The sequence below is a fragment of the Crocodylus siamensis genome, chromosome 1, assembly GCF_052110815.1.
Source record: "Crocodylus siamensis isolate JL-2025a chromosome 1, ASM5211081v1, whole genome shotgun sequence".
NCBI classification, from domain to species: Eukaryota; Metazoa; Chordata; order Crocodylia; family Crocodylidae; genus Crocodylus; species Crocodylus siamensis.
The window spans coordinates 31,952,524-31,970,099 of NC_143395.1; the positions used below are offsets into that span (position 1 = coordinate 31,952,524).

General features: G+C 43.4%; 1 protein-coding gene across 4 annotated transcripts in view; it reads left to right on the forward strand.

The window, feature by feature from the left end:
* Positions 1 to 17,576, forward strand: part of EIPR1 (EARP complex and GARP complex interacting protein 1) — a 192,254-nt gene that overhangs the window by 165,343 nt on the left and 9,335 nt on the right. The window lies entirely within an intron of this gene.

A 17,576-nucleotide genomic window follows, 5' to 3' on the forward strand; every position in this document is an offset into this window, starting at 1 on the left:
TGCCCCTACCCCCACAAAAGGATCCATGTGATAATTAGGGTCCACTCATGGTGTAACCAGGTGTTCTTGTCACAAGTCCTGGGATGCTCTAAAAATTTATATTCAGATGAGGTGCAGGGAAATCTTGTGCAGCTTTCCCTCCTGGAAGGGAGGCCCTCACTAATTATACATGCCAGGCTGTGAGAGGGGGTGACAGAGAGATTCTGGGTGAACTGTATGTAATATTGGGGCTCACAGTGACTTGGAAAAGAGTTCTGGTGATGGAGACTGCACTTAATGGGTACTATCATATGTTTTATGGAGATGGGCTACACTAACCTATTCTTGTGATAGGTTCCCATCAGCACATTTGCCCAAAATGTGGGCTCTGGCCTTGATCCATGTGTTTTATAGTCATGCTCAGTTTTGGCTATATTTAATCAACTTCATAGTTGATTTCCATTGCTGAGCACATGCTGCTTTTGGCAGTAGTTTAATAATAGACAGTATGTTTAGTAAGATTTCCATGTTTGCAATTATAAGTCAAGGGGCTTTTTCCCTCATGCTAGCTGAAGGAAAAATCTTTGTTATATTTGAATAAATACAGTAGAAGGAATTATTATTATTTTGTCTCTTTGTGTGCATAAATGTCTGCTCATATTTTTGTGCATATTTCTAGTGCTTTTGTACACATAAGTTCTTTACTGCCATATGCTATACTGCATACTACACACTTTTTTACCCCTAAAAATTAGCTAATCAATATTGGGGTGCGTGTTTTAAGTGAGGAAGCTGACTTTTACAGTGGAATAGAGCCATTAGTTGCTATGACAGCTGTTGGGGGACTCTGCTCTTTCCTTTCCCCAGCAGTATGGAAGAGGAATGGAGTCTGCTCCTCAAATCTCTCATTCTGTCCTTGCAAACTCCACAGTTCAAGCTTTAACTCCATTGCAGCCACTTCCAAATTGGCAGTAGCTTTTGGCTGAGCAGTGAGCAATTCAGCAGCAGCTGTAACAGGGTTAAAGCTTGAGCTGTGCAATTTGCAAGGACCGAGTGAATAACGCTGAAGAATAGACTCTGTCCGGGCTTACTGTGGCCTCATTCAGCCATGACTCTGGAAAAATCTTTTTTCCCTCCCTCATTCTGCCTTCCCCCAACAAGATTTGGTTCTTATTTTGGGACATGTGGTATGCAAGAAAATACTGTAATATTCTGATGTAAAAGTAGTAAGCTGGGTATAGTGCAGAAAGAAAGATGCTTCTTGCTGTAAACCCTTTAAAAATAAATAGTAAGGACAAATGGATAACAGAAAGATTAGAGTTACTCAGTTACACTACATGCATTTTTGTTGGTTCAATTAAAAGTTCTTAAAGCTGTATTTAGAGTTACATACTTAATTTTTATATCCTTATGAATAAATGCAATGCATGAAAATGTCAGCAGCTTTAACTGATATAGACCTCCTGGGCTCGCTTGCCGTGCTGTAGGAACCATTGTTTTCCAGCGTCAACAAAGGAAAGTAACAGGACAGTCTTTAAGTCCCTAAGTTCCCACCACAGTATACTCTGGGACTAAAGAAAAGACTGTGCTCTTAATTTAAGCAATCATCCAAATGTATAAACAAGGCTCATTAAGCATGGCACTGTGATATTAGCAGCCCTTATTTCAGGGTTTCTAATAATTGCTTTGTGGCTGCAATTAGAGTCCTTGAAAATGTGGGCAGTAATTCTCAAAACTAATGGGAAATTGACTGCTATAGAGTTCTCTCATAAATTCAATTCATATGTTCAATCTTGGCATTAATGATTAACCTGTTCAACAATGGCAATCAGAAATTGCTGTATGGGGGGACAAGTTTTAGGGCCTGGACATACTACACAATTGACCTTTATGCTGGTATAAATAAGGAGAAAATGGACAACATAAACCCTGGGCTGACTTCACTGAATCTAGTATAGAGTTGTTTAGGAAACCAGGGGTAAAACAAACCATAATAGGGTGATTATACTGTATGTGTCATGTGTTCACCACTTACTCTATGAGGTAGTGGTTTGCTCATTGCAAATAGGCAGTCACCAGCTCTTCTGCCAAGATATTGCAAGGTTCTGTAATAGCACCCATGGCAGCAGACTGTAGGCTAAGCTGCTCTTCCACTGGCTTTTAATTTCAATGTAATGTATATCAGCATTCAGAGTGATATAAATTCCAGTCATGTGGGTGTGTTGTATATTCAGGCCCTTAGACTTGTTCTTTGAAAAACTCTTTTTTATAAATCTAACGAGGGATTACTTTAATCACCCTGGAGATAATATGACTTCACTGTCTTTGCCTTTCCAGGTCCACTCCCGCATTTAGAGAGTTTTTGTGTCATACCTAGGCCTTTTTGCTTCTTAGATTGAGGGATGCTACCCCTGATGAACAAATACTGTATTGCAGTTGTGATTGGCTTCCATCCCACTGGGTATTTGGGTTCCTTTTGTTTTCTATCTCTTTCTAGGTCCAGCATCCACATGAACTGGACATTTGTACTTTGTGTACCACACATAAAAAGCTGCCATATGAATGCCTGTTTGCCGAGTTACCTAATGAAGTAGTGCACAGCAGGTGATATCAGTTATTCCTGTTTCAGTTGCTTGCTGGTACAAAGTTTTACCCAGTACACATACCTTCCCCTTTCTGTGCTTTGTTGAGATTTCACTACTATAGGGTGTCAGTGACCACACTCCCAAATGCCTCCCCTGCACAGTACAACTTTTCTATTGAACTTTCCTTTGAAACTGTGTTTTATATTCCAACAGAGTTGTATTTTAGTAATATTTAAAACCTACAGATTTCAGAAATGTTGAGGCTCCATTACTGTATATTTTATTTTATTTTATTTATATAGTAGTGATATAAATCCTTTTATGGATATATTACTTAAAAAGTTGGCACTCATTCTGAACTATGCAACCTTGGGGACTTATGCGCAAAACTCAGAACTACTCACTTATTTTTGTTCATTTTATAATTAAGCTTTGTGTCAATAATTTATTAATAATTTTTTTTCTAGCTTTGTTAAGTTGAAGGAAACCAATTTAGTGGGTCTTTAAAATAATATTTCTTTTTCTTTTGGTGAAGAACAAATAGAGATCAGAAATAAATGTGTCAGTGTCTTCTTTTTTAATTTATGGTATAGGTGCCCTTTATAAAGGCTTTTCTTTTTAAGGGAAGAGTAAGGCAGGCATAGTATTTTAAACACATAAGATTTGCAAACTCTAGAGTGGTTCAAAGTTCTAAGTAGTTAAGGTGGAGGCTAAGTTTCTGATACTGTCAGAGAGAGGTGCTATATGGCCTAAGCCCTTTCCTGCCTGACATCTTACCAGAGAACAACATCAGGATGAAGATCAGCCCTACCACCGCTGCTCTCTGGTGTTACCTTTCTCGCCTGCCATGTCTTTGATCCTCCTTAAAAGTGGCAGCTGGTTATGCCAGCTGATAAGTCCGGGCCTGTCCCTCAGAGGACTTTCTTCATGGGGGTCTGCTTACTTCTTCCCCTGCAGCCATGCCCCTGCTTTGGAGAAGAGATCCATGCACTAGCTTGGACAGGCTTCAGCCCTCTTGGCTTTAGTCCACTGGTTGCTCTTACTGTAGACTGCAAACCTAGACTCACTTCCTCTGGCTGGCTTCTGAGTCTCATCCTTATTTGGGCCTTGGCCCATCTCACTCTGCCTGGGGCTCAGGGCCTGGCCCTCGTGGCTGGAGCCTGTTCCTTTTCCCCTGTTGGGGCTCAGGATCTGGTCCACTTGGCTGGACCCTGCCTCTCATAGGGCTAAAACTCTGGAGTACCTCTCAGGGATTGCTGTGTGCTCTTCTTTCCCTCCCCCCACCCCAAAGACACTACTTGACCCACCAGTTCTTAATCAGAACATAAGTGCAAACCCGTAAGCTGTGTAATGAAAAAACAAAACTTTCCCTCGTTGGGTCAGTAACTTCCTCACAGGCTGTAAGTCCCCTTTAGCTCTAACCTGCATCTCTTGGGGATACTTTGGGTGCCAGTCAGTCCCTTTCTGCAGTGATGCTGATCAGGAGCTCCTTTTCCTGCTGCCTGCAGGGGCAGACTGGCCACTCTGGCTCAGGCCCTGGGTTTATATTCCTTGAAGCCCTGCTCCTCATCCTTTCAGGTAGCTCCCCAAACCCACACAGGAGTTTCCCCTTTTAATTAAGGCCGAGCCTGAGTTCCTGCTAGTGCAGTCCTACACAACCAACTTAGCCTGCTGCATTCTCTTAAAATAACAGGAGCCTTTGACTCCATATTAGAGTCATTTAATAGTGAAATCATAAATTCAAAACACACAAGAGGCTGCTGTGGCATCAGGCTTCAGTAGAAGAGCGTGTGCTAGCACCTGGTGCTTTTGAATATCCAACTGTAAGTGCTCTTTTTATCAGGATCACCTTTTCTAGGCCTCTTTACCAGTTGCTATTCCTGTCTTTGGTCTGTAGGCTCAAAGATTCTCTCTGATTTAACCATAGTTTTAACTGTATCTCTTTTGCATTTGTCTGAATTCTTTTATCTGCAATAGGATCAGTGGCTGGCTTTGGTTTTTCTTTTTCTATTTTTTAGACACATTATTGATCCTAGATTTCAAGAAAATCAGTAAGTTCAAGGCAGTCTTCAGTATAAGGTAGTTCTTACCATTTCCTATTGGTAATAGTCCATTTTTTTTCTTAATTTTATTTGTAGACAAGTGTTTTTTTCTCCCATAATCATGTCCCCATGCAATATTGCGTCATGCTTCCTCTTGTCTGCCTGTTTTGTTCACCTTTGTCTTTTTCTCTGAATCAAAGTTCTAGTTTTTAAACATTGTTCTGAAAAAAAACCTGTTGTAATTTGTTGGTTTTACTACCATATTTACTCAAATACAAGATGATTTTCCCCCTATTAGCATGGGGGAAAAAGTTTCTCATGTTATTATGCACTGAATACATTGTCTATAATTAAACTGTTGCCAAAAGCAGCATGAGCTCAGCAATGGAAAACAACTATGGAATTGATTGAATGAAGCCAAGACTGAGCATGACTATAGAACACATGGCCCATATTGAGCAAACATGTTGATGGTAACCCACTACCAGAAAGATGGGTTAGTGTAGCCCATCTAAATAAAACCTGTGATAGCGCTTATTAAGCAAATCCCCCTCACCACCAACTCTTTCAAGTCATGGTGCGCCATTATACTGTGTACATTTTTATTTCCTCTTTACTCCAACAGCTGCGCTGCACCTTTCTTTCCGATTTCCAATGTTTCTTTACCAGCCTTATATAGCTGGCAATTAGCATGACATGGGACCCCAAATGTTTCACCCAGAAGCCCTCTGCTGCCCCCTTCCTCAGCCTGGCACATGTGATTAGTGTGACCCTGCCCTCCATGTGTTGGGGCTGGACCAGGTTGCCCTGTGCCTCATCTGGATATAAAATCTTAGAGGATCCCAGGACTCATGACAAGAAAACCCAGTTTTAGTGAAAAGCTTATTAATTAGCACATGGACCTTTGTGTATCTGGAGTGCACGCACACATTGGGTACTGCGGAGCTGTGCGGTTACTGTGGCTTGAAATGCTGTTGACTCTGGTAGGGCCCAATCCAGTGAACTTTGTGGTAAATCATGAGCCAGGGCATCAACTAATATGCATCATTTGTAGTACATAAATAGATGCCAAATATCTATTTATTTGGCAGGTGGTGTTCTCTTTAATCCTCCCAGTCTCGGGCTACGGGCTGAGGAGGGAGAGGAGGATCAAGGTAGTGAGCCAAAGACTGCGGCGCTAGTGTCATCAGGAAGGCTTCCACCACTGCTGGTCTGCTAAGCAACCTTGCAAAGCCAGCAGGCCAAGGCACTCTAAGGATCCAACCTCTACCCCAGCCCTGGAATGATCTGTGGGCAAGGCAAGGGCCCCCATAGGGACACTTGCCTGCCTGTACACAAATACGAGGAGCTTGGGGGGACAAACGGGAGGAACTTGTCCTCCTTCTCTACACAAATAATTATGATGTCATGATGTCATTACTGGAGACCTGGTGGGGCTCCACCCATGACTGGGCCACAGGTACAGATGGCTATACCTTGTACAGGAGAGATCAAGTGGATAAAAGGAGCGGGAGTATAGCTCTCTATGTCAAGGAAGGCTACGCACCCCTGCAAGCCAACATTGGCGTCCAGGGTGGACAACTAGAGACCCTTTGGGTTAAAATCAATGGGGAACACAGCACAGGAAACACAATGGTAGGAGTCTACTACAGACCTCCAACCCAGGATCAAGAGCTTGACCAGGAGGTCGCCAGGGAATTGGCCGAGGCTGCATGTTCCTGGTCCATGGTTGTCATGGGAGACTTCAACTACCTGGACATCTCATGGGAAGAGTGCTCAGTCAAATCCGAATGGTTGCAAAGCTTTCTTGTGTGCATGGATGAGCTCTATCTGACACAAGAAGTCTATGGGCCAATGAGAGGCAAAGTGCTGCTCAACCTGGTACTAGCAATGGGGAATGACCTTATCATTGACCTAATGATCGAAAGGAAGCTGGGTGACTGTGACCATGAGCTGATCACCTTCACCATCCTTCATAAAGCTAGCAAGTCAGTCAGCAATACAGAAGTCCTCAACTTCAGGAAAACTGACTTTGACAAGCTCAGGAAGCTTGTCAGTGAGGCCCTAAGGGACCATGACCCAAAGGGAGGGGAGTTGAGGAAGAGTGGTTGCTCCTCAAGGAAGTGATCCTGAATGCACAAGCACAGTCTATCCCATCTCAGAGGAAAAGCAGCAAAAGGGCACAGCAGACCCCTTGGCTCTGCAAGGAACTCCTGCGTCTGAAAAGAAAGACCTACAAAGGATGGAGGACGGGATCCAACTCTAAGAAGGAATATTGCACACTGGTCTGGTCCTGCAGGGGGCAAACCAGGAAAGCCAAGGCTGCAGCTGAACTCCAACTAGCTACAAGTATCAAGGACAATAAGTCCTTTTTTAGATATGTGGGGAGCTGGAGAAAAAGCAAGGGCAACATTGGACCCCTGCTAAACCAGATGAGACAATTGACAGTTGATGCCCAGGAAGAAGCCAACTTGCTAAATGGATATTTTGCTTCAGTTTTTCACCAGTCCCATGGGACACCCATGCCTATTATGGGACGGGAAGGCCTGGGTGAGGGAGATTCCTTACCCTCCATCAATACTGACTTTGTGAAGGAACACCTTGAGAGGCTGGACACCATCAAGTCAGCTGACCCTGACAGCTTACACCTCAGGGTACTCAAGGAGCTGGCAAGCATCATGGCCCATCCCCTGGCACGGATCTTTGTGAACTCTTGGTGTTCTGGTGGAGTGCGTGATGATTGAAAGAATGCCAATGTGGTGCTTATCTTCAAGAAAGGGAGGAAAGAGGATCAGGCAAATGACCAGAGTGCCCCAAGGGATGACAAGATTGAACAATCGCAAACTCCTCCAAGTCCGTTTCAGACTGGACATAAGGAAGAACTTCTATATTGTCTGATTGTCCGAGCCCCCAAGGTTTGCAATAGACTACTGCCGGAGGTGGTTGAAGCACCTACTTTGAATGCCTTCAAGAGACATTTGGATGTTTATTTTGCTGAGATCCTATGACTCCAGCTGACTTCCTGGCCCTGGGGCAGGGGGCTGGACTCGAAGATCTTCCAAGGTCCCTACTAGCCCTAATGTCTATGAAATGTGCTGAAAAGTGTATTTATGGAGTACCTCTGCTAAAACTTGCAACAGTTTTAAAAAAAGAAGAAAGCATGCATCAATTTTGGATGAGCTAAGTGCCTAGGAGCTATATGCAAATTACTATAGCCATGTTTAATTTCAAGGTTATTGTTTTCAAATCTGTTTCTCAGTTCCATGTGCTCAGGGAGAGCAGGGTCTGACAGTAAGGGGAGCAAGAATTGGTAGCCAGAGGTAAAAGTTGGGGGAAAGCAGAGAGCAAAGGGGTTACCTGGCCTCCCAGACTTATTTTCTCTGCTGTGGCAGTGGGAGAGGGACAAATGCAAGGCAAATCTCCAATAGTTAAATTCTATACATGGGAAATTTATAACAAATTGATAAATGTTCTGTATATATGTGGGGGATGGGGTGGACTACCTTGGGTCGGTCGCCCGTATCCCCTGGATGGCCCCTGGAGAAGAGGGGGGGATCTGCCGTCCGTACCGCACCTCCGCCAATCTCTCCTGCCATGACTTGATAGAATTTGGGGGTTCACCCCTCTGGGGAAGCAGGCAGTCCGGACGCGGTCCCTCGGCTCTAGAGTCCAGGGGTCCTGAGGGCTCCTCCTCCCCTACACCCTCACCCAGTCCTCCAGTTATAGCCGCCCTCTGGGTGGCTACCTACAGGGTGCTAGTCCCTGTGGTAGGTAACAGGGCCAAAAGGAACAAAGCAATATAATGCCAACACAAACGTCTGCGCCCGCTTCTCTGGGGCGGAGGTTATCTCACTCCGCAATGGCCTTCGGCCCCGGTCAGGCGAGGACCTTTGGCCCCTTAGTCTGTCCACCAGTCCCGCAGTGGGGTTTCTTCCTCCCCCTGCAGGTCCCTATAAGAGTCCTTACGGTACCCGGCTTGGGCCGGGTGCCGCTGCCTTCTGCGGTACTGGGGTCGGTGTTCCCCTACTGCCTGCCGCTCGCGCCACGTGGGCGCGTTGGGGCTTACCTCCACCCCAGCGGGTCCTGCCAAGTGGCCAGACGGCTTGCAGCCGCCCAAAGAGGGTCTTTCCGTCGGTGCTCCTCTTACCAGGACCCTCCGGCTCCGCCGCCTCCGGCTCCACTGCCGCCGGCTCCGCCGCCTCCGTCCCCGCTGCCGGCGGCTCTGCTGCCGCCATCCCCGCCACCGCCGGCTCCGCCACCGCCGGCTCCGCTGCCGCCGGCGTTGGCTCCTGTCGGAGCCTCTCCCTTCCTCTGTTTGGAGTCGGGGGGCTCCTTTTATCCCTCCGGGCCGGTCCCGACCCAGATCTGCCCAGGTTCCCGGAAGGGGAAGGCTTCCGAGCCCACTTCCGGGTCCGCACCCGGAAGCTAGGCTGGACTCCACCGCCTTCCGCCTTGCCCCGGCCCCCCGGGTCTTTGACCCCTTCACAATATAGAATCTAATTATGGGGGGATGGGTCATCTTATAATCAGGGTCATCTTTTATTAGAGTAAAAAGGGCAATTCTGGTGTCATGAAATATAGACTTATTTTAGAATGAATCTCCCTGAAGCGTTCATCTTGAAGAGTTTCAAGATGATTATCATTCATGTTTGCATGCATGTTTCAATTGTGCACCAATAAAATGGAGATTTTGTTTGTTAAAAGGTACTGAAAAGGAGTTTTTGGAGAGAGCAAACTTTGATAACATTTTATATTTTCCCATCTTTCTTCTTAATAATCCGCTGGGAATTCTGAACCACAAGATAACTAAAGGCTTCCCTTGCTTTATGCAGGTTCTTTATGGGCAAACTTGTTCTTATGCGATGGCCCTTTTTATACCACAAATTTGTTATATATGAGGCCAATTCACTCTTATGCAGTTTGTGTGGTGGAAGCCCACAGTCAGCTGCTTTGTGTGGTGCACTGTGGGAGTGACATGCACCAAAATATAGTCTCCTGTGTAGATCTGTGCTCCTTGTTTATTGTCTGTGACATTTGTTTCTGTAGTTTCCATCCCCGTTATGATAGTGCCCTGTGGTTGTGTGTACTGTGCTGTTGGTGAGTACCAAAATTGTCTTGTAAAAGCGGTAGAAATGGGTCTGGGGGTCTTGGAACATATCCTTATTTATTACATTGTAAAGTGGGTTCCCTTTATGCGAATTCAAGCTACGTGCCATTTTCCAGGAATGCATGTACAGCATAAAGCAAGACAAACCTGTATAGGTAAAACTTGAGGATGCCAAGATGCATTTAAAAATGCCATCAGCACAAAAGTTGAGAGAGTATCTGTTTGATCCTATAGTCAAACCCTACATGCAAACACAGGCCTGCAGATGACTTTCTAGCATTTAGGTTCTTGGAAGAGATTGTTTGAATTGCACAAGGTTGGTTGAGAAATTTTATCATGGGATTAAAATGTGGTGTAATGTATGTGACTTCATTTGTATGGGGCAGCTATCTGAAACACTGACACAGGAGCCTGTGCTTCCTGCTTGGCTGCTGGGGGGCGCTGGAGGGTTGCTTCTGGGGGGACGGGGGGAGAGAGGTGTGATCCAGGAGTGGTGGTGGCTAAGACTGACCAGGGACTGATGAAAGCTCCTTTTTTTGGTATCTCTCTTCTATAAGAACATCAGTTCCCCCCATGGTGTGTCTGTCCCTTTTCTTTATTTGGGGCTGGATCTTTAGTAGGGGGTTGAGACACTCAATTCTCTCCTGCACCAATCCTATTTCCTTTTGTATTGTTGCAGGCCTCTGGAAAAGGTAGAATGGGCCCCTGATATTTCCAAAGTGCAAGGGCAGATGGCAAGGACAGAAGCCAAGTTGCTGTTCCCTCTGCCTGATCTCTCTCCACCAGCATGCCTCCCTTGGGTAATGGGGTTTACAGTGAAATACTAAGTAATATTAACTTTAGAGGAGCTGGTGTCAGAGTTGCCAGCCCCCCCAAAATTTTGTTACTGACATCCTTTAAAATTTTTACTGACAGCCATGTTTTTTTTTTACTGACACATGTTTTACAAAATATTAATATAGCCCTTTTGCCAGGTCCTAGATAGCCGTTTACAAGGGCTGGGCTCAAATTTAGGGATTTAGCACCACCTATAGTTTTAAAAAGTTGGGTAAAATAAAAAATAAAAAAGATTACTGCAGATTATCAATAATTAAAAACAATTTTCTTGGGTTGGTAACCCTGCCTGACAGCAGCAAATGTTTTTACTCTATGCTGCTCCCACCCCAGGGGTGTCTCTTTCATGCCATTCCATGATACCATGACCACACCGTGCACTGTGCTGATCCCTCCCAGCCCATTTCCTAGCTTTATCCTTGCTGGCTCTGCTCTACCCATCCTGACATGGACCCCTACCTGTTGCCTCTCTGCATCCTGCCTGGGGCTGTGCAGCTTTGCATACCTATGAGGCAAGTGGTGTTGTAGACATGTGATGGGATGCAGGAGCAGCAGCATGTGGCTGTGGGGGGAGCCTACAGAGGCTTTTGTGGGTTACAAAGCACTGACAGAGCTCCCTGCAGGGCACTTCCCTTCCTCCCAGACACCTGATGACACTGCTCTGTCTGTGCTTTGTCACCTTGTATCCAGCCACTTTCTGATGACAGAGCTCCAATTAAGCTCATGGTTGCTTAGGTTTTTTTCAGATAGCTAATTTTTTTATGGACTTGAGGACAGGCATTTTTTATGTCTGTATGTTAATGGGAAGTTGGCAGCTCTGGCTGGCATAAAGACACTGATGATAAGGGCCTTTTGATTATGAGGCTGGCTGACTCCATTGGCTAAAGGGCAGCTTTATTTATTATTGGGAGGGAATGGGGAGGACACTAGCAGTTGTCATCCTGAAGTGTTTGCATTCAATAAAAATAATTAGCTGTAAAAATGGATGAATTTCCCTAACTGCCATTCCCTTTGCTAATATTCTACTTGCTATCTAGTCTTTTTTTCCCTTACCTATTTCAATTTCATAGGTTAAAATCAACCTAGGGATCTGGGTGGAGTTAGTGCTCTGGTTAAGGCTGGAGATAGAGATGGAATGGATTGTAATGTGGGAAAATGCCTCCCCCCGACCCCACCACAGCACAGTCTGGTGCTGTGGTGGGGTGAGGTGCATTCACTTTGTACAGAAGTAGGGTGGTGGTCTGGTCAGGTCTCAGGGTAGCAGTCATGGCTGTAAACATAGCACCATCTCAGTTTGCCCCCTTCCCTCTGCCTGTGGCTATGGGTTATTTGAGAGTCCAGGAAGCTGCTCTGGGACCTGGGTGAGAGCTGGGAGGCGGGGGAAGTAGGGGGTCAGAGTGAAGAAAGAAAATAGTACACCTTGGGATGCTAGGGGATGTGGGGGAGCCCTATCACTGGATGTGTAATATGCCACATGTTCAAATTAAAGCATTTTACAAATGAGCCACAAAGATGTTCCACATATAACAAGTAAGTTCTTTGAGGCTGGTTAGCCATTAATGTACCTAATTAGCCATTTCTATTGCATGATCAAATCACTTGTATGTGTTGCATATTGCAATTTATTTTGTGATTAATGTGTTAATTGCATAATATATATAACATCTGCCAGGGGCCTTAGTCTTTGCATCTACTTCAAGAACATTAGTATTGAATATATATGATTAAACCAACAGGCCCACCAAACAATTGTGATTAGGCATGCTTCTAAGGATATTTTCATACAGGTAATAAAGACTTAATCATGATGACTTTTAGGAAAGATTTGGAATGTGCGTCTCAGCAAGAGAAATCTAGAATTTCAGGGTAGCATTATGCAGAAATTAATGTGACTTATGTCAAGCATATCAAACATAGGCTCTGTGACTTAGGCCAGTGGAGCTCCACTTAGGCCAGTGGAGCTGCTCCATCCATCCTGCTGGACTTCTGAAAGCTGCAGGGAATAGCCTGCTATGTAATTTGGTGCCCATTAGCTCCAATGGACTTAGCCCTTGTCAGTAGGTGGGGAAAGTGAGGGTTGTGCAACACAGCACTTGACTCTTCCATTGCCATCTGGCCCACTGCTGCCCCAAGCTAGATCTGGCCCATGAGGAGTCCTGTGGTCTAGATCCAGCCCAGAGTCCCAGGTGAGTTTGAATCTTCGTGGAAGAATATCTGGCCAAGACCATATTGAAATGGTGAGCAAAGCAGTGATTTCCAATTCTTCTAGTATTTTCTGCTTTAAGGAATGAGCAACTACTTCTGGTTAGCATCTCCTCCCGCATCAGGTGATAGGTAAGGTACCATATCTTAAATCACCAGTGGAAATCTGTAATGTAAACATATAGGTTCCGTGTGCTTTAAAGATGGGCAGATTTTTGGGTTTCTGTGTTAAATATTTTATTTGGTGGGGGGAAATGGATGGTGTGCTGAGGGGAGGGAAATGATTAACTTTGCACTTTGTACATGGCTAAGGTCAAGGACTGGCAACCTCTTACTCATGTGTGCCTAAGCTTGCAACATGACTGGCACTGTGGGCCATTGTTCTTCTCTGCTGCTCCAGTGTCAGTGAGCAGAGGCTGCAGTGGGTGAGAACAGTCTACACAGGCTAGAGCAACTTGCTGTGGAGTGGCCAGAGGCTGTTGGTGTGCCATAGCAAAACACAGACTGGATCAACCAGCTAGGGATCAGCATGCCCTTAGTAGCTGTAGGTTAAGATGCAGGATTCTTTCCTATACAACCAATTTTAAAAATAAGGTGTGCTTGGAAAATTATTCAGCCAATAGGCCACGTTTCTGAGGCTGCTAAAATTGATGGTCATGTTGGAAGCTAACGAGTAACTGGTCCCTGTTTTCACTTATAAATATGTATGCATTTTACAAATCAGATAATATACATAGCTCTGAAAGTTTGTCGGACTTTTGCCTTTCTTAGTAGGGAAATAAAAATAGTGTCCTGATTCATAGGTGACTGGTAGGGGGTGCATGTGCCCCCACTGACGGGGTTGGTGCCCTCCCCTCCTGACATCTGACACTGATGCTGTCAGTAGGGCTGATGCCCCCTCTGACAGAGCATCCACCGGCAGTGACTTCTGTGGGTGCCCCCCCCCCCCCCCCCCGATTCAGGAGGCATCAGTCACTTGTCCTGGTTGATTTCATCAGCAACAAAAACCTGCAGTTGCTCAGTTCTACCCTACAGTCATGGGGAGACTATCTGTGGGGCACATTTTAGAACTCTTTGAGGTTCATATGGCCCTCAGGCCATGTTTTGGGCATCTTACTGTATAGTTTTGCTGCTCTACTGGGTCAGGTGTATTTCTAACTAATTTTTAGGTTGAACAGTATTGAACATTGAGTGCAACAAAGACTTAGTGATTGCTGTTAGCTTTTTACTTTTTTATTTTATAGAACTTTGTGATGACGATAAAGAATCAAAATCACTGCAAACCTAAGTGATTGTTAGCATGAGCAGTAATTGGAAATAACAGCATTCTGCATGAAAACAATTAGCTAAAGCTAGAGAGGCTTCTCTCACAAGACTATTACACAGTTTACCTAATAGTTACCTAGTAAAATGAAAACTCCTCTTCTTTTTGGGAGAACTGCTAGATGTTGTCCTGTACAAACAGGATTACAAAAAGAAAACAGAAATCAGTCCCTGCTTTCTATCTGACATCTCCAACCTACATAGGATATAGATACCTATATAAAGTAGCCTTACACATTTCTTACTACTGCAAGTACTTGTTGAGGTAAGAGGTTCATATTATGGTGTTGTATGCAGGACAATAATTTGGATGGATAGATTATAGTTATGATTTCCCAGATGAAGGCCTTAAAATGATGTATGAAAAATTAATACTCAGGGAACTTCTTTGCAGAAGATTTTTTACACAGAAGAAGTAATGGCTTGTGTGTTTACCAAGTACATTTCCCAAATATAGTTTTGCCAAACACTTCACCAAATAACCACTATGTTATTGATAACAGTCTTTGCACTAGTTAAGCCATGTAGTTTATTTTCCTTTTAATTTTCAAAACATTTTGAACAAAACAAGTAGAGAAAACTTTGCTCTTAAGGAATAAGAAGCTGCTGGCTCAGGAATGATACCACATATTGTTATTTTAAGGAATAATAATTTTGCAACAAATAATCAAAGATATAAGTATTGTTAAACACTCTTTAGAGATGGATTCAATAAACTCTTAAACTCTGATTTGCCCGTGAAATCTTATGGGTTTTCCTTGAGTTTGTTTTTTGTTGCTGCTTTGTGATGGTTGCTTCATTCTTTTGTGTGTCTATGAAAGCACCTGTTTCCTTTAATAAAGTAAATGTTTTATGTGCAGCCAACCCAGTGTAAGTCTCACTGGGTGAATCAAGGATTATATAATAGGGTTCTCAGCCTTTTGATATTCTGGATAAAATGAATTTCCAGTTTCACCAGCATAGGCAAATTGGCAGGTGAAGTATAAAACTGTAGGTCTCTAAGTATCCAAGCTTTATATAGTATCAAGTAGCATATCCTCCAGGATTCTTGGGTACCAAAATAATACCAGGTCTAGGAGACCCAGTAGACATGTTTGGATGACTCTTAACAATGGATAAAGTAATCTGTCTCCAATAGAATTCTTCTTTGGAAAGCAAAGTTTTTTTCTTCTGTTTTCTATTCCTTTGGCTGCCCCACTGACTTTATATTTCAGATATATTGGACCACATTCCTGCCTTGACTATGATAGTATATTCTCATTGGGCACAATATAGGGGATATTTCTTTTTTTTCCATCAGAACAGGATGTACGTCTTCAAGGGTGGAAGTAAGTATCTACCAGAGTTTCTGTATTGTTCCTGCAATATATTGCATCCTGTATTCACTTTTTGTCCAAGCATTGATAGAGACTCTAGTCCTTTCTGTAAGAGATTCCTGGATTAAAGACCTTCTTCAGCAACTTAATACACATGTTCTGGGACTAGGGCATTATTTTGAAGGAAGTCTGTAAGAATGGATTAACCCAAACTTGCATCATTCTAGGAATTCTTTGTATTAGTATCTTTTCCTTTTGGAATGTTAAAAGATGACCTTAATCCCCAAAGGGGAATTCAAGAGAGACTGATAACTAGAAATGCGGGTTAAAAATAGCAGAGTTGACCTGAAATACAAACAGTAGTTTATGTGCTAGTTCAAGGTTTCTTTCTTGAACATTCATTCCCTCATGACTTAGTTAATTAAATTAGATAAAATATGTTGTTTGAATTGATATGCCAGAGTAACTTCTCACACAGAAAATAGTGTAAACTAGTAGTTTATCCATCCCTATTTATCCAACCTCTTGCTAACTTGAAACTCCTGGTTAACTGAAAGTCGGTCGTGTCCCCTGACAGCAATGTGTACCACACATTACTCCCCTGCTTATCTAAAGAGACATCTGAAACCTTCAGAATAATGGAGTTTTGGATAAGTGGGTGAGCATTGCGTGAAGCACATTGCTGTCTGGGGACATGACCAACTTTCACTTAACCGCACGTGTCAGTTAACAGGAAGTCAGAAATACACTATGCAGGAGATAAAATGGGCATTGTGTGCTTAGTAGATGTGTGCTGTTAGGTAAAGCATTTCAAAGTGCATTTTCAGGATGTCTGCAGAATATACTTGCTTTTCACAGTTAACCAGACCCTTTATATTTTCTCTGCTGTGACATTTTTGCTAGTTGTCCTAATGATGTAAGTAAGTCGTGATGGTCCTTGAAACTAAACATCACAAGGTGCACTGCAGAATTACAGTGCTTTTGGTTTATTCATTAAATTCAATTTAATTTTAATTATGATGTTAAATTCACAGCTGGTTGGGCTGGCTAGGTGGACCAGCAATAATACTACATGAAACCCGTCAAGCCATGCAAATTCAATATACTGTGTGTTTTTAATCCATTGTGCTTGTACAGTTGCAAGCTTTTCAACTCAAAGAAAATAGTGGGAAAGGGCAAAGACTGTTGAAATGTTCTTTGTTGTGAACAGCAACACTTAATTTCTATAACAGCAGTATCTGTTAAGTGATCGAGTGGCATTCACAAGGTTCTTTGTTATAGCTTTCTGTTAGGAGGATGGCAGCTGTAATATAAATCTGTTTCTGGGAGACGAGGATGCTTCTGAAAGGCTGAGTAGTTCCTGTTGGGCAAAAGTGATCTTCTCTGGGTAAAGGCGAAATCTAAGATCATCCCCTGAAAACTCTCTCATCACTTAAGTACAGAATAAATGTACTGAAGCAGTATCTGCTTGGAAAAGGGTATGGAAGAATGGAGTGCACTCAGCTGGTAGCGTAGAAGTAATCCTGTGCACTTCTGGAGAACATCCACACCTTGTTTTAAAAATTTGTAATGTGAAAAATCTCATCCGTCTCTTAACACTCAGATTTCCATCACTGTGGTTATGCAGCCATACAGAATGCAAAAAGACAAGAAAGATTTTCTGTTGAAGCTAATATTAAAGTACTTTCATTAATTGTTCAGAAAAAGTGGAAAGAGCTAAAATGGCACAACAGGAACCCTTCCCTTTCTCTTCCTTGCCCCTCTCTGGAGATCATGAACCCAGTCCTACAGCAAACTTGGGGATTCTGCCTGAGGAAGGGCTCTAGCACCAGGACTGATTTTGCTCTAGCCCACTTGAGTGTATCATTCAGTTGGTTATGTTATGCATTCAGTCATAAAGTTAACCTAATAACAGTCAAAATTCAGTTAACAGAAGGGAAGGGAAATGTCTGACCACCATGTTTTATTCTGTGGGAGATAGGGTAGGAAATACCGTATTTATTAAAATACAAGACCAGGTTTTTTCCCCCAATCCACCTGGGGGAAAAAAGCTCCTCATTTTATATTCACATATAAGGAAGCCTCATTAAGTACATTGTCTATAATTTAACCACTGCCAAAAGCAGCATGGGCACTGCAATTGAAACCAACAATGAAATTGATTAGATGCAGCCAAAACTGAGCATGA